Source organism: Lytechinus variegatus, chromosome 7 (genome assembly GCF_018143015.1).
Source record: "Lytechinus variegatus isolate NC3 chromosome 7, Lvar_3.0, whole genome shotgun sequence".
Classification (NCBI taxonomy): domain Eukaryota; kingdom Metazoa; phylum Echinodermata; class Echinoidea; order Temnopleuroida; family Toxopneustidae; genus Lytechinus; species Lytechinus variegatus.
The window spans coordinates 44,690,638-44,711,493 of record NC_054746.1 but is presented as its reverse complement, the minus strand read 5'-3'; the positions used below and the strand labels follow the sequence as shown (position 1 = coordinate 44,711,493).

General features: G+C 36.1%; 1 protein-coding gene, 1 long non-coding RNA gene and 1 other non-coding gene across 5 annotated transcripts in view; all 3 read left to right on the top strand.

Moving 5' to 3' along the window:
* The first annotated feature begins 31 nt into the window (after positions 1-31).
* On the top strand, positions 32-1,219 carry LOC121419422. Its single transcript, XR_005970594.1, has 2 exons — positions 32-584; positions 749-1,219. It is a non-coding gene; the product is annotated as an uncharacterized LOC121419422 (long non-coding RNA).
* Positions 1,220-9,916: 8,697 nt separating this feature from the next.
* TRNAK-CUU lies at positions 9,917-9,989 on the top strand. The gene has a single exon. It is a non-coding gene; the product is annotated as a tRNA-Lys (tRNA).
* Positions 9,990-13,320: 3,331 nt separating this feature from the next.
* LOC121419420 (HEAT repeat-containing protein 5B-like) overlaps positions 13,321-20,856 on the top strand; it is a 66,064-nt gene continuing 58,528 nt past the window's right edge. For 2 of the 3 annotated variants that reach the window (XM_041613881.1, XM_041613879.1), the window contains exon 1: positions 13,321-13,483. The gene's annotated coding sequence lies outside the window, so the exon portion shown is untranslated. Of the gene's footprint in view, positions 13,484-15,749; positions 15,860-20,856 lie in introns of those variants that run through there. The other variant, XM_041613880.1, reaches the window with a different exon arrangement.

Sequence of the window (20,856 nt, the reverse complement as noted above, 5' to 3'; positions counted from 1 at the left end):
GGGGGCTTGTCAAATTTTCCATGAAAAAATGTGCCCCCCCCCCTTTGGAAAATCCAGGATGTCACAATGGTTATTACAAAGTTTTTTGTTTTAATTTGGCTCGACAAGGTGAAACATATAGAAGTAATCAGAATACATGCTTAGCCAAGTAAAATGCTTAGTAACTTGCTTACACTGTAGTCAGTCAGTGCTCTGAATTTAATATTAGCCTTGGTGTGGGTGGTACATGTAGTCTTCCTGCTTAGACCAACTAGTAATACTGTAGACCAATTAGTATAAGACAGAGTGGGATAACTAAATAAAGAGGCAATTAGATCAAGAGATGAAATAATAGAGAGTATTAGATTACCTGGTTATTGATTAGAGACCTATCTTCCCCTTGCTATCTTTATCTCTTATTCCTTCTCATTAATTTCAGAACCATTCTCCTCTCTATTTCTTCACTTTTTCTTTATTTCCTTTTCTATTTCATCTTTCTCATTTTCTTTTCACTCTTTTTATTATCTGTCATCCCCTATTACACATTTTCTTTTCAAGTTTTATCAAATTCCAAATACTTTTACCCACTCAATCTCCCATGCCAGGTTGGGTATTTCATAAAGCTGTTCGTAAATTAAGAACGACTGGTGATCCTTTTCTTACGCGCTTAACCATCGCCAATGAATATACCATTTACCCCAAGAAAGGATTACAAGTCGTTCTTAAAGTCGCTCTTAACTTATGAACAGCTTTATGAAACACCCAACAGGTACACTATTGAATTGGGATACTTTCTTGAAATCTATCTCTTTCACCTTCAACAAGGCATTGCATTTAGATGTCAATTTATAGAAGTCATAGTCATGACAATTACCAAGTTCCATTTAAAGTCTAATTCATCAATTTTCTTGTGAACTTATAGCTAAATGAATTAGCACACAATGGACTTACATAATCTACGAATATATTGAAATACATATTTCATGTATTTTTATTCATAAGCAACAAAAAAAGTAATAAAACAATCAATACAAACCATATCATAAAAAAAATGATAAATTAATATTGCCATGATATTCACTTATACATGCATAATCACAATTCCAAAGTATTTGCATAGATGGTGTAATCTACTATTACATGTACATTAGAAACTTGTGCACTTGAGCTGGTAAGTTCCAAACTCTCATTGCAGTAAAATCTACTTGTAATATGTTCTGAATGTGTATTCATCAGTATACGTGAGTAAAAAGTCTGGGTATGCACGAAAAGAAACAAAAACCCCTTTCTTGTATAATGATTTGCCCATTAGACAACATTTAGATTTTCCTTTCTTGAATAAAATTTCATTCAACTTCATAAATAAAAATCTATGTCTCTGTGTGTACGTTTAAATTGCTATTCAGATTATATTGAAAATAGATTTAGCAAGTAACATTAATCTGAATAAGCCAAGAGTGAAAAAAAATTGGAAGCCAAATACCTTGGTACGATTACATGATAGTAATTCTATTCATTTCTATTCCATTTTTTTTCTTTTTATCTACATATATAAAATTACTTCATAAAAATATCAATTACAATGAACAGAGCACGACATTATGCATAGTTTGATTTCCTCATTATTGCATGATTCTTATTTTAATATTTCAATAATGTCAGTAAAACCATTATTAAATATTGCCTATTAAACAACATTCTCATCTTGCACTGCAGCATAACTCGTGTACGTTTTCACACATTTTAGAGAAACACTAATACAGCATTTATTGCTCATTTATCTTTCAAATGAAACTAGTTGAATGTCTACATATAAATTTCTTTAAGATTCAATCAAAATTACATGAATGAATATGCTTTTTTATTATTGCGAATCAATGAGATGCAACATCTCTTAATTTCAAAATTACTCTAATATTCATACTGTATATGATGCTAAGAAACTGAAAGATGACAGTTGTAGGAAATTCATCCTCATACGTTCCACTTTTGCACCAATTGTTTTCATCTAGATTTTAAAGAACAATAGTAAGATTGACTAGATGTACATGTAATTTAATGTTCCAAGATGCAAAGAATAGATATTGTTTATGAGTCGGTCTCCTAGTCAGACTTCCATGATGGCCAGCATCAAAAGAGTGTTGACAACTTCCATCTTACTCCATCATTGAAAACCTTCCACTCAGAATTCCAGAAAGATACATCCCTCATGCTAGGTGACTAAAGTCTGGAAGAAAATAGAACATGAAATGGAAACAAAATCAATAAATACTCATCTTTAAGATTTGAAATGAGTACTATCATGCATGTATATGTACAATCAAATTATGTTTTGTATTGTCTTCAGTTAAGTCGGCATAGGCAGACTTGCTGTATTCCGCCAACTTTATTGATGTGTGTGAGATCACCGAGTAAGCAGGTCACTTAACTAGGTTTTTGAGTGATTTTACATTTGAAAGAGTCCAATGAATTGATGTTATGATGAGGGGGGGGGGGTGAAATTTCAATGATTATCACTTTAATTGATTTATTGCTAGAGGATAATCAGTAAACCCTAATTTCTTTAGAAAAAATTGAATGCATTTTTTTTTACCATAATCATGTCAATCAGATAATAAATCATGAAAAAACAATTCTCCCTGATTTTAAAGAGCTGACTGAAAACATTTGCAAGAGTTTACTCATTTTCAGATCTACAGAGATTGCAAAGATGATAAATCAAAATTTATGTTGGGAAGAGATTTGTCTAACTCTGGGTAAGTTGCAAAACTCAGTCAAAGCATAACGCGTGAAAAACTGAAAATACTGAAATGCTCAGAAAAAATCTCTAGGAAGGCAGTGATATACCTTTGCTTTAGTTCAAAAATAAAATCTCTGCAAACTTGCTTTTTTTTCATCATTCCCTTCCTGCTTTGCCATTTTTGGCAAATAGAATAGATACGTCACTGGGAAAAAAACATAAATTCATACAAATGCAACTGTGAGTGTCAAGAAGCCAAATTTTGACTTAATGAAAAATCATTCCTTTAAAGAAGTTTCACGTCAATTTCATCAAGACTATTAATGAGGGCATCTTAATTAAATCCTGATTGAAGTGTAGTCAGCACTGCAATTCACTAGGCCTAGCCCTAGATCTACATTCAACTTACTTGACTTGTTTGGAAAATGTCTCTTTTCTCTGTGTGTCCTGTCGTTGACTTGGAATGTGCATCTAGCTTCGCTCTCAGGTCGACCCTGTTTATCGCTGAAGACAGAACTTTTGAAGTTTTCAGAATGGTGTTTTCTCTCTGCTTTGCACCAATCTTGCAGTGGACTCAGCTCGACAGCACACCAAGACTCACGCTGATTATTCATCTCGTACATTTTCTGGGGATCCATGATGAGTTTAAAACAATGAACAGTTTTTCACATTAACTTCAAACTGAGAATACGATAAGTATAACTTATAAGCTCGATAAAAATAACGTAGAAATAATGGCTACACTTCTTGATTTGAGCTTGGAAGGACAACGAACTGTGTGTTGAGCTAATCGTCGCGTCACCAATACAAACATAATTGCACGTGTAACAAAAACAAATCAGCTGTGTACAAACAAGGGTTTGTTTAGGGGATGACCCGCATGCCTAGCAACAGACAGCTCCCTCTCGTGAGCTAGCTGAGCGTAAAAGTACGATAAACTCCGCCTACTACCACTATCTTTTATTTCCGTGTCAACTACTTTTGTGGAACACTTTTTCTAATCACTGGCGTATGGTGGATTAACCTCCCAAAAAAATGAATGAATGAATAAACAAAATAAAATAAGAAAACATTTACAAATAATTAAATTAACATAAATAGATAAAAATCGCTCAAGCCCCCTTACAAAAAAATGACCGCTAAGAAAAAAATGTCATGTAGGCCATTATGCCTATTGTATGCAATGTAAATATAGCGTAATATCCCATTCATGTCGGCAAGTGCTCTACAATGAAATATTTTACCATGAAGTTTTTTATTTAAAATAGGCCCTCTTATAATACAAAAGTTAATTCAATTCCAATTTTACTTTTTCTAATTTCGGAAAAATATTTGGTGATCCGGATTACAAATACATATCCTACTTATTTTTATTATTGAAATACTTCATCTTGATTTGTAAATTTATGCAGCAAAGTTGTTCCAAACTTTGGATTTATCCTTAAGAAGCAAAAGAAATTGATTGGCAAAAAAAAAGACACAAACTCCGACTCGGCTCATAAAGAAACTGGAAGCTTGAATAATGTTTGTCAAAGGCCTTGTTTAAAATGTAACCTGTTTACACTGGGTCTGTTTATTGTGTATGGGCATACGAATACCTGCCATCATTAATATAACCGTATTCTGTTCTAGAGTGTATGACCATGAATATGGTATGACCTTAAGTTTTGCGCATGCTTTAATCATTGTGCCCGGGCGTTGTGCAGTAATTGGCATTTCAATTTTTTTTTTAATTGAGACCTATATGGTCATGTACATGATCGGGAATTTATACAAAGTAATATGTTTGAAAGCATACATCATTCAGTATATCCCCTTGTTCAAATCTTTCATTGTTCTTTATTGGAATTATAGTTCACTGTCAAACCATATTCACAAAAACATTGTTTTGTCTTGTCAATCTGAGACACTATTTAGAAGAGATATGTATTATCTATCAACCTAAAACTGATTTGACATACTTCTCACCATGCAACCAGCCAGCTCAGACACCTCATCCCTCTTTCTCCTCTCTCGTTCTCTCTCTCCCTCTCTTTCTTTTATCACCTATCAATATGTAAAAGAGAATAAGTATCAATAATGGTTCAGTCAAGTTGGTCCTTATTGTCAAATCGTTACAAAATAAATCATTGTATAATTCAAACAATAAAAAACAAAAGAAATTGTGAGTGAGGGACATCATCGTCTGTCTCGTTTGCATTAATCATTATCATTACTATTATTAAGCTCTTGCTTCCCGCTCGCATCATTTTTAGTGAGATCCCTCACCCGGAGGGGCCACGTCCATTGACAAGTGGATACCATGCGCGACCAGCACCCTAAACACGTATTTTCCATAATTATTCTGAAAATGCATCCCTTAACAAGTATTGGCGTGTAAAACCCTATTGGAAACAAAACGATACTCTTGGCAAGTATTCCCTGAAATGCCTCCTAAACAAGTACAGCGATATTTTATTGTCGGGTCCGTCGGTCGTTTTGCCTTTACACACCATTATTTTGGTTTAATACGGCCCACCTTCCACACCTCGTGCAAATCGGACTCTTATAACACGTAGTGTTGGGGCAAAAAGGACATCCTTTATGAAACATTTTGATTTTGTTTCATCATCCCCGCATATATGACCCTAAACACGTATATTTTCCGAGCGAAATAAATACCCTTTTTTAATTTTTAGTGTTTTTGACACCCTTATCACGTTACGTACGTAACGTGCCCTATATCCTGGTGTTTTTACGTGTTTTTTTTGGTCGCGCGTGGTATCCACTCGTCAATGTAAGTCACCCCCCCCCCGGGATCCCTCACGGCCCTGTCCGAGCAGCATTTGCTTTGGAACATGATAAGAATCAGATGAGCTGAAAATTCAAAGTTCTGGCTATATTTTGTAATAATGTCTCCATAGCTACATGGCACTGCGAAGCGGGGGTGCTGCGGACTGGAAGTGCAGAAGCACCCCCAACATTTTCACTGGGGGTGCTGGGTGTATTATTTTCCATAGGCAGCACACCCTACATTCTGGTAGGTGTAGGAAAATGTATGGAAAATGAACAACATCTTGCGTTGAAAAGAAGGGAAAAGAGAGGAGAAAAAAGAGGAAGAAGACAAGTGAATAAAACAAGGTGGGGGAAAACTTGGAAAATCAGTAAAATTTAAAATATCTTTCATGTCACTATTTGGCTCACTCTTCGCGCTCGCATTGCATGTTTGATGAGAGATATAATATTTTTCATCGATAGGCTGATAGTCAATATACATAACATATTTCAGCTCCAACATCTAGCTTTCATTACTTTGTTTAATTAACAATAATTGATTTTAAAAAGGTGCTTTGTAAAATTTCCGTTTCATTGTCTCAGTATCAACATTTTCAGCTCGCGCTGCGCGATCGCATTATTTGATTTGTCAAGTACCTCTTCGTGTACTCCATATAAAGTTCTCAAAATAACCCTTTTTAGGTTTGATTGTCAAAACCTATCAGCCAGCGCTGCGCGCTCGCATTTTGATTGGTGAGTGATGTACATGTATGCGTCTATGATATATAACAAACTACTTAAAATCAATTTTCCATCACATCGCGATTTGCGCTCGCATTGATTGTTAAAATATAATTAACCCATGCATCCTAATCATAATTGCAAAATTGCTTAAAATGTCACATTTTCAGGCCTTAATATCAACAAATTTCGAGTTGTCATTAGGCTTATTAGAATACAACAATAACATTTTCATGAATTAACTCCTAAAAATTAATTTGTCCTTTTTTTCAGAATGGAATATCACGTGCTTGCTGGGAAGAGGAATAGGAAGATAGATTATGACTAAATGTCCTTATAGAATGTTCCGGTCCTATGTCAAAATAGTAACAAAAATGTTAGCTCGCGCTTCGCGCTCGCATCATTAAAACGATTCAATTTACTTTTCTCAGTATAAAACAATATAAATAGTACAAACATGAAATAAATCAGACATAGACATAAATTAAAGTATTATACTGAAAAGGTAGCAGCCAAAACGAAGGTAACCTAATGTATCCCGACCCAAAATAAAATAACATATTATTTGAACATTTAAAGCAGAAAAAGGGAAAGAATTACCTTACTAACCCAAACAAACAATCAGAATAATTAATCAAGTAAAAAAAAATGAATAAGTATATAGTAATGATTTGGTTTCTCCAATTCCTCTTAAATTGTGCACTATTCACGATCACAATTTTTCTATAGTGCTTGAATTAGTGCTTGAATTAATCCTTTTCAGATCGGAATATCAAATATTTTCAGCTCGCGCTTCGCGCTCGAATTTGTTATTTTCATGATAAAGAATATATTTAGAATGCCCAGATACTATAGGTCTATATGATTAATCTAAAACACACGCATGCATGTTCATAGAGATGCGCAACTTTATCTTTATCTAAAATATGATTACATTATCCAGTTTCAGATTAGAATATCAACAAGTTTCTGCTCCGCTCCGCGCTCACATTATTGATGTATAGGATATACCCAATTACCCATCTTCTTCATGATTTACAAAAAAAATGAATAGAATGACCCGTTTTTAGGTCTATTTTTTGTCCCTTTCGATCAGTTAGCCTACACGCACCTTGTTCAGGATCACATACATTGCCCAGCAATGTTCAATTTTCAGGACAAAATACATGAATAATAATAAAAAAATAGCTTGCGCTTCGCGCTCGCACTTTTTGACTGATAGGGCTTATGAGATTACTATTATGTTGTTTTATAAGAAAATAGCTAGAAGTGACTGTTACGAATACCCCTTCAAAGAAACAATCAGAAATCAACTTTGAGTGGCCGATCGGGGAAAATATGGGTTAAGTTGCCCCCCCCCCCCTATTCGCGAAGGCTGTATCCGCCCCTGAATTTATGCCTACTTCAGCACCCCATCAAAAAAAATTGTTCCCAGGGCCCTGCATAGCTACCATCTATCCTGTTTTGGTAATGACAGAGGCCGATAACTTTTTTTTTTTCAATGACTTGTAATTGTTGTGATCTATACCACCGCAATGAGTGAGCGAAGTGAGCTAGCGAATTGGAGTTGGAAGACAGAATTGTGCCCAAATAAGCGTCTGATAGTATGTTATCCGTTATTATCATAATGGATCAAACCTGTTAGTCTTGAAAAGCTGAAAGTACCGGCACTGCTACACATGAGTCCCATTCAGTGCCCCCCCCCCCCCCGAAATCTGATGACGCCCACATCGAGCTTCTCTATCGGCCTTCCATGCGTACATACAGAATGTTTTCCCGTGATGTGGCCTTCTCCCGGGGGGGCCACTTACATTGACGAGTGGATACCATGCGCGACCAAAAAAAACACGTAAAAAGGATGTCCTTTTCACGATAGGGCACGTTACGTACGTAACGTGAAAAGGGTGTCAAAAACACAAAAATAATGAAAAAAGGGTATCTATTTCGCTAGGAAAATTACGTGTTTAGGATCGAATTTGCGGGGATGATAAAACAAAATTAAAATGTTTTATAAAGGATGTCCTTTTTGCCCCAACACTACGTGTTTAGAGTCCTATTTGCGCTAGGTGTAGAAGGTGGGGTCGTACTAAACCAAATAAGGTAAAGCCGACAACCAAAGGACCCGTAACAATAAAACATTCCTGTACTTGTTTAGGGGTTCATTTCAGGGAATATTTTCCAAGAGTATCGATTTGTTTCCAATACTTGTTAAGGGTAGGGTTTGACACGCCAATACTTGTTAAGGGGTGCATTTTCAGAATATGGAAATTACGTGTTTAGGGTGCTTTTCGAGACCCCATGGTCGCGCATGGTATCCACTCGTGAATGGAAGTGGCCCCCCCCGGGGGGGGGCCTTCTAGCTCGCAACTGCATGGCAACTGACACCGGTCGGAGCTTATTAATGACCATACACCCGGGGGAGGGGGGGGGGGGCAGTCAATGTATTGCTGTACACATGAGTGACCAAATTATTTCTAAATACCCCCTAAACAAGTTTTTCGCGGGCTTCGTTTTTGCCCCTATTGTCGCCAGAATAGGACCCCTAAACAATTAGTTTGTCTACTATAAGCTCGACAAAACTATATGCTGTCCCCATCGGAAAGAACCCGAGGAAAATGCTTTGAAAAAAGTATGTTTGACCCCGCGATTGACCATTGACCAGTCTTTCAAACCACCCCTTTTTTGTGAAAAACGGTGTTTTTTATACCCTTAACGAGTAACATAACCTTTCCCCTGACCTCGTGTTCACTAGCGTACCTACGGGGGGGGGGGGCAGACTGCCCCCCGACGAGCCACAACCCATGCAAAGGACGTATCCATACCCCCCCCCCCCTGACGAGCTTGAAAGACCTTTTTTGCCCCCTCCCCCTGACGAGCTTGAAGACCTTTTTTTTTTTGCTTGTCAATTTTTTTCTGGTACGAAAACCTTTATTTGTGATTGAAGACCTTTTTTTTTTTTTGGGGGGGGCTTGTCAATTTTTTTTGGCGGACGTTTTTACCCCCCCCCCCGTGGAAAATCCTAGGTTCGCCACTGCTCGTGTTCCTGGATTCACTCCGGATTCACTACCCGAACCCTGCATGGCCCACACCCTGCCTGCTTTCTATCTCATGCACTGTACTCCATGAACTGTGTGCTAAATCAGTGGTACTCTCCAAACAGCGAGTAGTGTGCAAGCACAGACTCATATTTCATAGCGGTATTTTATAATTTCACCAATTATACATTTCTAGAATGAAGAATAGACTAGACACCGAACTCTATCAGTATCTAATAAAGGCCGACTACAGTACATAGTGAATCTATTCTCACTACTTCAGACTATGACGCACTATGCGAATTGTGAAAATTAAGGGTCTGTGCCTGCAGACTAAATCGGCGCGCGCTAAACAGGAGCATTTGGCGCGAAAATTGATTTTGCTCCCGCTCTCATGATGTGCGAACACGGAATCGGATCCGAAACGTGGTATGATTTCGGGGCATGTATGCTATGATCCCGTAATCTTGCATGATTTTAATGAAATTTGAATTAACATCATATCTAATATATATATCATATGACTTTTTTCTTAACAGAGTAACTGAATAAGCGATTTTCTGTACGATTTCGGCATGTAAATTGAAAAAGCAGACGACGCCTCGAATACATCATGGTGTACAAACGGGTAACAATTTATTTGGACAATAACTTTTACATTTTACCAGCCCGGTTAGCTCAGTCGGTAGAGCATGGGACTCTTAATCCCAGGGTCGTGGGTTCGAGCCCCACATTGGGCGCACATTTTTTTTTATTTTAAGCAGCGCATGTATCAAATCATTAAGAAATCATGCATCAAAATTAAAGTGTGACATAGGACCTATATCGTGATCAAGGTGACCATATTTGGGCAGTTTGTGATCTGATCAGTTTTGCTTAGAGCAAGACATTTTCAGAGGGCGCAGAAAAAAAACGACAGTGAGCAAGCGAAGCGAGCGATAATTGTGATAGATTTTGACTACCGTAAAAAAAATATATATCATATTTCACCCTTTCCTATTTTGCTACTCTGCATATTAAAGGACACTGAAATTTTGATCAAAATTGGATAAGGAATAACAAATTAAGTTATGGCATTTTAAAGATTTGCTTTATTCCGGTGACAGTTTCAGGCATGTCTTCATGAATATTCACAGGAAATTCATGATGCCATATCCCCACTTATTCTTTTGTATTTTATTTTTTTATTCAATTTTTTTTCTACCAAGAAAAGTTATATCTGACAACATTTAATGCATAAGTTCATTGCTGCAACTTATTTCATTATAAAGGAGACACACTGTTGATATAGTTCATAGTATGAATATGATTTCATGTAATAACATTAGAAAAAAGAAAGTGGGGATGTGACATCATCAGCCCACATAATGAAGTTTGATGATGATGATAATCCACAGCATTTTATATTGCGCCATTTACCTGTCAACAACATTCAAAGGCGCAGGCTCATCCAATAAGTTAATCACTGCATCACATCTGCCGAAATAAGTGAGTTTTGAGGACGGTTGGAAGAGTTCTAGGCTGTCAATTTCACGAAGTGAAAAGGGGAGGGAGTTCCAAAGGCGTGGAGCAATAAAACGGATGATGATGTGCATGTAACTGTTTTCACAAACTATTGCTAAAGATTAAAATTCAATAACTGTTTAATTATTGTTAATTGATATCCGTTTTGATGAAATTTTCAGCATTTTACACTGTGAATTTTATTTTATTTAGATATAAATATTTTCAGCCAAGAGCATCTTTTAAAGAAAAACAATTATTGTTTGAATATTCTCACATAAATGTGTTCGAAATTATGAAGTGCGAGACAAAACATCGTCCCTGGAAGGTTTATTTACTCATAAGGTAGCCTTGCAAATTGTTTTATCGAGAATGGTATACACCCGGGGTATATACACTTTGTTCTATTTCCATTGTATGTTTGTTATTGGTAAATAATTATGATTATCACATAATTTAGTGTTTACCATAATACATTTATTTACTTTTCTTGTATATTGCTTGCAATATGTATTTGTATTGATTTGTATGCAATATCTGTGTAATTATTTTTTATGTTGTATCATTGAGTTGAGAAATGAAATAGACTTGAACTTGTATATAATACGGGACGCGGACATAATTGTTGGAATATTGGATCCTTGAAATCCGGGACGTAAAAATCCAAGTTTGTCACATTCCTATGAAGTTCCTATATATTTATGGGCCCCCAAAAAGTGATGATGAAGAGGTCCGTATATATACAGTCAAGTATATTAGTGGTCACATGTCTGCAATTATATAGTTAAAAAAAACACAAGTGCACACCTAGCCAATGCATATAGCATTTCCATTTATTTGAATGCAGGATAAAAGAGCATTAATGCTCTGCTCACGGGCATATAATAGATGCAGCGGCCGAGTCGAATCTCGGACTTTCCACGTACAGCCAGGCGCATAGACCACTCGGCCACGGCACCTCCTATAATAATCGATTCATTGTGTGTATAAGAATCTGTCTAATAGTCACGTGTCAGTGGCCTATAGACAGGTTTCCTGTGACACTGATTAAATAATCATACTACATGTATAAAAATGGAGATTATGCGATGATGCCCTCTTTATAATACATGCGTTCCTGTTATGTTTCACTTCTATATATGCCTAACATTTTGCAGGGACGGCCACAGCCGGACAGCCACCTCACCAGTCAAGTCATAAAAACGGGAACTTTGAAAATAAGAAGGGTGGGGGAGTATACTGAAAAAGAAGTCCAATGAAACTTATTCCGGTTATGCCCGGGTCGTTATATAGGCACATAGGCATTTCCAATAGGGTGGGGGGGGGGGAGGAGGTCACGTTGAGGTCGTCTTGCAATATACTTTACATCAAAATACATGCTATCGCCGTTTTTGTTTTTTTGACATTATAATGTTACATTAGTGTAGAGCGAGGGTGCTGATCGATGCAAGATTTTTCTGGGGGTGCTGGGTCATGATGTTGTGTCGTATACCCCTGGAAATTAAAGGTGAAAACCTTTTTTCTTCTTCTTTTGCCTGTTAATTTTTTCTGACCAAACCCCCTTCGGTTTGAAGTGAAAACCTTTCTTTGCTCGTCAAATTTTTCTAACCAATGACTTTCATTTTGTAGTGATTGTTTTTATTTGCTTGTTAAAAAACAGCATCCCTTAAAATAATCGTTCCCAGACTGACCCTTGTTCATTCGGCTGATTTAATTCAATCATTCATTCTGATTTTGCTTAGCAGCAGTTATTCTGATAGCCTAGGCTAACAATAAAAATTTAGACTATGGGCCTGCATACTTATGACATCTAATCAAGATGGAAAGTGCGCTATATATAAATCTTATGTTATGTATTATTACTACTGAGTATAAAAGAAAATCTTTCGCATATTTCTGACCCAAATTATTTAATGCACTTCCTTCAAATTTACAAGCCTGTACCTCGTTGTTAGTTTTTTTTTTTAATATGCAAAGCCTTATGCGAATTGATGAAGAGCGAAATAATATTCAATTCATGCTATGTACTTGTATGTTTAAATTGTCACTTCCCACTCTAAATTTTTTTGATGTTAATTGTTTCTGATGTTAAATAGTTTGTATTTTGTATTTTTGACGTTTTTTGGATGATATATTTTATAGTTATCTTGACATGTATTTTAAACTGCAGGGCGCCTTTGTAAAGCAGTTTTATAAACTGAACAGGCCTACCCTGCAGTATAAAATAAATGAAACAAAATAAATAAATTACTACTAAGTATACTACTACTACTACTACTACTACTACTACTACTACTTCTACTACACTACTACTAAACTGCAGGGCGCCTTTTTAAAGCAGTTCTATAAACTGAACAGGCCTATATACCCTGCAGTATAAAATAAATGAAACAAAATAAATAAATAAATTACTACTATTACTACTACTACTACTATATACTGCTACTACTATACTAATCTGTGCTAAATCAAGGCCCTATAATAGGGCCTTGTGCTAAATGAAATGGCACCCTCTCACGCTGATATGTCTACAGTCCAACATCGTACGGCCTGTCGATCGATCGACCAATTGTGGAAAAATAGAAGAAAACGACCACCGACTCTCCTACAGCTAATTTAATTAGGCCTAACCTTAACGTTAGTCTGCATCTGCAAAGCCACCTGAAATCACTATTCACTTCAACGTTGGCTAGTCCAACTAACATTCTATTCGTAGGTTATAACGCTAAAGGTGAGTTATATTTTCAACCGTTTTGTTTTGTATCAATTTAAGCAAATGATGCGAACTACACTTACGTTACACTTACACGGAGAACTTCCTTGATTGATGGATATTTGCATGCGGATCGGGCGGGGGATCGGGTAGGCGTAGCCTGTAGTGTAACATTAACTTAGCCGTACCGGTACACAGGGTGACCAGATTTCACAAAATGAAATACGGGACAATCGACAAAAAAGATCAACAAAGAAGGCTACACAGTGTTACACCTGTGAAAAATTATAAAGAATTGGAAGGGAGGGTGAACGACAGAATGAAGGAGAGAAAGAAAAGACGAAGTCACGAAAGAAAAAAGATGAATTGAGAAGAAAGAAAAAATGAAGGGGAAAATGAAGGGTAAAATTTAAAAAACAATGAAAGAAAGAATGAAAAGCGTAAAAGGTTTCTGTCATTCTTTCAATGGAATACCGAAAGAAAGAAAAAGAAAGGAATGGAAGAAGAATACATGTGTGAAAGACAAAATAAAGGAGAGAAAAAAAGAAAGTAAGAAAAGGAGGACAGAAAAAATGAAGGAAAGAAAACTGTTTCCTTCATTCTTTGAAAGAAAGAAAGAAACGAACAATTAAGAAAGAATGAAAACAGTAAGTGAGGAGGGAAGGGAGGGAGGAAGAGAAAGAATTAGAAGTGAAAATGAAATAAAGAATGAAAGAAAGGAGGAAAAAGAGGGAGAAAGAATGAAGTGAGGAGGGAATGAAAACATAATGGAAGAAGAGAAAGAATTAAAAGGAGAGGGAAGAAAAAAGTTTAAAGAAAGAAAGAAAGAATGAAGGAAATAAAAAAAAGGAAATGTGATAAAGACAGGTAAGAAAAAGAAGAAAAGAAAGAAAAATGAACAGAGAGAGAGAGAAAGGATCAGGAAAGAAAGATAGATGGAACAAAAACGGGGAAGCAGGAAGGGTAGAAGGATGAAGAAAGAAGGATAGAAAAGTAAGAAAGAGGAATAAAGTTAAGACTTCAAGCAAACAAAAAAATCCAATCTAACAAAAATTCATAATGATATTTGGTGTTTTTCAAATATATTTTTAAAACTAAAAGAAAAGTTTAAAGAAATGAATAAAATTTCAAAGTGATTTTCTTTTTATTTAAAAATTAGATGAAACATCGCGGCATCATACACAACAAGACTCAAAACAAAGGCTTAGACAACTAGATCTATAAACTCAAGAACTTGTTCCTCCGATCACATCTCCAAATCAGTAATCTGAGAACCCATAATATCATTATACAAATTTCCCGCCGATTTTGTGATTATTTTCGCATGTTTGGTGGAGAGAATCTGCTCCGATCCTACATGCCTAGCTATAGTAGCCTGCCACACAATGGCAGGAGGCCAGTTCGTTTGCGATATTTAGCAAGAAAATCACTGCAGAACTTGCATAAGTTTATTTATCAATTTCATTGTCTCTGCTTCGTCATATGTTGGTTATTTGGATGAAAATTCATCACTTTTAAATACATTTTGTTCAATATTCTGAAATACGGGACAAATAGGCGTCCTGGGAAGGGTTTGCCGGGACAAAGAAGCAAAATACGGGACAATCCCAGGAAATACGGGACGTCTGGTCACCCTGCCGGTACATGTAAGTAGCCGGTCGGCGAGCTAGGCGCAGCGCGAGTCGGCCTTTAAAGTTTAACTTAATAAAGAAGGCTCAGGCCACAACACTTCACTACCGCTACACCTACCTGAACCATCGCCATCGGGCGATAAATTCTCTCTCAAAAACCAGTGACTAAACTGTCACTTTTTTTGCCTATCGTCAAGTCACTGGGGACAAACTTAGTCTTGAGTAGCCTGGACTCCTTGAGGCGTCTGGGGAATAAAAAACATTTACTTCGTAGGCTTACTCCCCAATGACGCCTGGTAGTGGATCCCATGTATCTCTGTGTAGGGATGAGATTCCCACGGTCAAAGTAAGGCTAAATCAACACTTGTCCGTTAGGTTTGGAGCCCAAATTAACGTAAGTGGGCCCAAACCATTTATTTAGCATGTGTTATGATATTTTTTGACCGAAAAATGTATTTTACGATTCATGATATTTATCGGCCGATTCAAGTATTTTTAAAATCTAAGTTGGTAGCTCTCCAAACGTAACGGACAAGTGTTGATTTAGCCTTACTTTGACCGTGGGAATCTCATCCCTACACAGAGATAAATAGGATCCACTTCCAGGTGTCATTGGGGGGTAAGCCCACAATGTAAATGTTTTTTACTCCCAGACGCCTCCAGGCTAGTCTTGAGGACGCAATGATGATGACTTTTTAAATCCTGTCATATACTTCATCATTGACGTCTTGAACAGGCCTTCATAGACATGTTAGAGAACCAGGTAAACAAAGATGGATTTCCCTAGGAAATCCATCTTTTGATGAAATAATCACGTAAACTATTTTTATTTCATTAATTTTTACACATTGGGCGTAGGAAGGTTTAAAAAAATCTTCAGTAAAAATGATACAAAATGAAGGTTTCTTCCCAGACTGATGTCGAGTAGACCCCTCGATCCACATGTAAACAACGCAGATACAATGGTGTCGACCCTTGAAGCGCTTATGTATTACGTACTTCCAATAAGCAATGCCGTTTTGAAGAACAATGTATAGATGAAAAATATTATTTCACGAATATTAAAATTTATTACGTGATTATGAATAATTAGCAGTATTAAACTAATTATTTATAAATGATAAATAATTAGCAGTATTAAACTAAATCACTCGGCGTTGATCTTCAGAACGAAGACGGAACTGATCATTTATCATTTCATTTTCAGTAATTGACCAGATTAAACCACTTTTTAGAAAATGGAAAAAAATTTCAAATTCGGAATATGAATTTTACCAGTATTATAGCAACTAAGAGCGGGTTGTTTGGACTTCCTGTTTCAACTTTCCTTATCAACCATTTCCGGAACACGATCAGGGAACATGCGTTGATTTGCTTTGAATTTTGTTTCATTCTTTTCTACCCTCATTCCTTAATCTCTTATTTATTTTTTATGTTGATATGGAAATTTCAGAAGATGAAATATATATACTTGACCATTACTTTGTCAGTCACAAGGAATGAATTTAGGTCTTATTCTTTTATTAAATAGAAAACAATTACATGTACGTCCGATTCCAATCATGATCGATTACAGCAATACCTAATTCAACTACACTTTTTAACCGAGTTTAGCTTAAAATGTCTGCAGATTTTATGAAGAAAAAAAATTAATTAATTAAAAAAAAATTGAGACTGATAAAAAATAAATCAAAGACGAGGCCGAAGCTGTTATACTTTGTCATTGTTATACTATGAGGAATGAATTTGTCTTGTCCTTTTTCTTTATTAAATACAAAACAAAGAGGTCCGATTACGATCACGATCGATTACTGCAATAACTAATTCAAGTCAAATGTCCCCTCATTTTATGAAGAAAATATATATTCATGTTAATAAAATATTCTTAAGTTGATAACAGTTCAATCGAAGATGAGATGGTAGCTTAAAAAGTGGGATATTAAAAATATTTTGTGTGGAATTAATCTTGTGCATAATCACTAACCAATTTTTATTTTTAATTTCATATTAAATTCTATGCTTTTACTACCAAAATAATGTGTTACAATTAATGTGCAAATTTTTTTTTACTGAATACCGAACCAGGAATTTGCGTTCGGTCCGGTTCGGAAGTGCCAAATTCGGCGAACTTCCGTTCGGTTCGGCAGTTTGGCTACAGCACTAATCATAACCTTGTTCATTGAATGAGTGCCCCTTACAGAGCAGCCCAAACTCGTTCTGAAACCGGTGCCGGTGCCGCGGTATTGAGATCACATCGCGCGATAGTCACATACCTAGTTTTTGGTGAAAAAAAGGCAACACTTCATGTACCGGTAACCTTCGTGCAGGCTCCACTTCACTACTGCTACACTACGCTCCACATTTGAGGCTACATTTGCCAGTGTTCCTAGTGTTATACCTGTGTTTACTACGCGGGGGCAAAGAGGTGATGGAGCTTTGAAGAAGAGTCAAGCATGGTCTCACTCTCAGCAAACTTCACACAGAGAGTGTACCTTATGTCGCTGAGGGAGGATATGTTAAAGGGGAATCCAGCCTTGGCCATAAAATGTTGTGTTGGGAAGGAGAAAAATAAATTAAACAGAATGATGAAAGTTTGAAAGAAATTGGACAAGCAATAAGAAAGTTATAGCTGCTTTAAAATTGAGATCACTAATACTATGTAGATTTCAAATTGGCAACTGGGTAAGTAAATTATGACAAGGGGCAAGGACAACTTTCCCATAGGCCATGTACTTTATTATCAGGGATTTGTGGTTTTCTCCTAAGTATCCATTCCCCTGGGGCGGTAATCTAAATATAACCCATGTAGTATATTGTTTTATGTCCTCATGAAAGAAAAATATAATTTGAAATAAAACTTTTGGGGAAAATGACATTTTAGCCATAATATGTATTTGAGTACATGGAAGAGTAGTCCTTGCCTTACATCACTATGACATCCCATATGCGGCCAATTTGAAATCTCCATGGGTATAGTGATTACCAATATTTACAACTTAAAAATTCATATCTTTCTTTTTGGTTGTCCAATATTGTTCAAACTTTCACCTATCAACTTGTCTGATTTTTCTTTTCCTTATAAAAACAAGTTTTTATTTGGGTTGGATTCCCCTTTAAGATGTAGTTATATCATGGCCCAGGGGACAGCAAACTCTCGCAATGCTGATGTCCATTGTCGCACATTTCTTGGGGTTAAGTCGCATGTTATTCAACTTCGCCCATTGGTGTAATTCATTCAGAGCTGATTGGAGTTGAGATGGCATAGAAGACATGCGACTTTCATTCAGTGTCAAGTCGTCGACATATTTGAAACAGCGTATGTTGCTAAGTACTCGCAAATGTGTCGTCTTCATGTATCATTGATCATAGCAGAAAACACCACAGGGCCCAGCTTTGTCCCATGAGGTATACCTGAGTTGAGATAACAAGGTTCAGAGAGAACACCTTTATTATTATTATTATTATTTTATTTGGCATTCAAAAGACAAAGAATACAACAGATCAAAGACAAGATCAATCAAACTTGTACATGATAGAGAAAATAAGACCTGGATGAGAGTTGGAGAGGCTGCCTGGGTATGGAAAAGGCTAACTTAATAGCCATAACCCACAGGTCTTCCTCCCCAAACCTCCCAACCCCATCCAGGTCATGACAGTAATGGTGAACATAAGAATAAGATGAAGATATTTAGAATCGGCAAAATACAATGGTCATTCATGTGACTTTGTCACCTCAAGTCAACCCCCACAATACCTCCCCAATCACATCATTATGTATCTACAAGCATTAGAATGATAAGCATCAAACATTAAAGCAATCGTAAATTTAAAATTGTAAATAATATTGCATCTACCATAAATAATGGGATATAGGACAATAAGAATTGATAAAACCATATAAGAGAGATCAAATGACATGATGTTGAGGCTGAAATAGGCCGGATTAAATTTAGTGTATAAATTATGAATAAACTTGCTCTTTAGTTGAAATTTGTCAATGGGAAAATAATAAATTAAACATTATAGAAAGAAATATTTATAAATCAGACATCTAATTATTAAAAAAAACACAAAGAATTTCACGACGAAGGAGGTTCAGAACTTTTGAGATGTTTCCAGATACAATTTCATCTTTGATATGTGAGGGCATACTTTCCCATATAATTGGAAATCTATGTATTGCAGTTTGATGCAAACGTTCGGTTTGATGCAAACGTTCGGTTTGTACCTCACTTGTTGCCAATTGGAGAGAAAGTCAGAAATCCACGCTATAAGTGATAGAGCAATTCCCATGTTGACCAATTTTCTAATTGCAATTGAATGGTCAACAAGGTCAAAAGCTTTAGAAAAGTGTGTCAGCAGAGCTGTTGATACAGACTGAGGTCTACATGTATCTGCGTGTGCATGAAGAGCGTAAGGACTAAGCTTAGTAAGGACATCCACAAGGTGGTAGATATGGCTAGGAGAAATTGGGCAGGGTCCAGATGAAGGCACATTATTCAAAGTACATTGCAGGCTATGAAGTGTTCTCAGATTTTCAGGTATTATCGACATGAGAAAAAGGTAATCGATATCCTTAGTGGCAAAAAACATGCGATTATCGATAAGACTAGCGATAAAGAGGTTATCGATAACATCACTTCCTTAAACGGCACCCCAATTGAAAGAAAAGCATGTACGAAGTTCCTTGGTGTATATATCAATGAAAAACTTAATTGGAAAGACCAAGTGAATCACATCAGTGCACCAATCTCTCGAAATATCGGTGTGTTGTACAAAGTTAGATATTACGTTGCCACCAATATATTATTGATGCTATACAATACTCTTGTTTTACCTTACATTTCATACTGCAATATTCTGTGGGCAACAGCTAAGGGTTTGACAAATAATATTCTTCTTCTGCAAAAGAAAGCTATTCGAATATGTACTCGATCTGGTTTTAGAGACCACACAAATCCTCTGTTTGTAAAACTAAAGTGTTTGAAAGTTGACGACATACATTTTCTTCAAACTGCCATATTCATGTTTCGATATAACGCAGGACTCCTGCCGGTCTCTTCTATGTTTCAAACGAATAGTGCAGTTCACTCACACTACACAAGACAGGCATCTAATATACACTTAAACAATCCTCTCACCGCATTAGCCCATAAGTCGATAAGGCATAATGGTCCAGATATTTGGAATTCTTTACCGCAAAGTATTCGCAATTCACGTAAAACATATTCCTTTAAGAAGGCAGTTAAGAGCATGCTCATCTCGAAACTATGATGAAAATGTAGGCATATAATGTTTTCTTCGAAGATAGTTCATGTCGTTGTATTTGCTTGACAAATTATGCATATATTCTTATATAAATTGGGGTACCCTCCTTTCTATTCTTGTGTCATCTCTGTATACTTCTTTGTAAATATTGTATATACATGTACCTGTATTCATCTATACCCTTTCATCAGTTTTTTTTTTTTTTCTGGTTAGCGTAAAATAATGGTTTTGTAATGACTCAAGCTTCAAGCTTATGTTGCAAGACCTTTGTGTGCTCTGTTAATGAGAGATTATGTAATATTTTCTTTACGTAATATTGTCTTTATGTAATAAACATGTATCACTGTATTTTCATATATGAGATTGTGGATGATGTGAACACACATGAAACAATAAATAAATAAATAAATAAATAAATAAATAAATCACTAATTGGGTTTGAAAATGATTAAGGAATTAGTTTAAAAAAGAGAATCTCAGTAATCTGTTCAG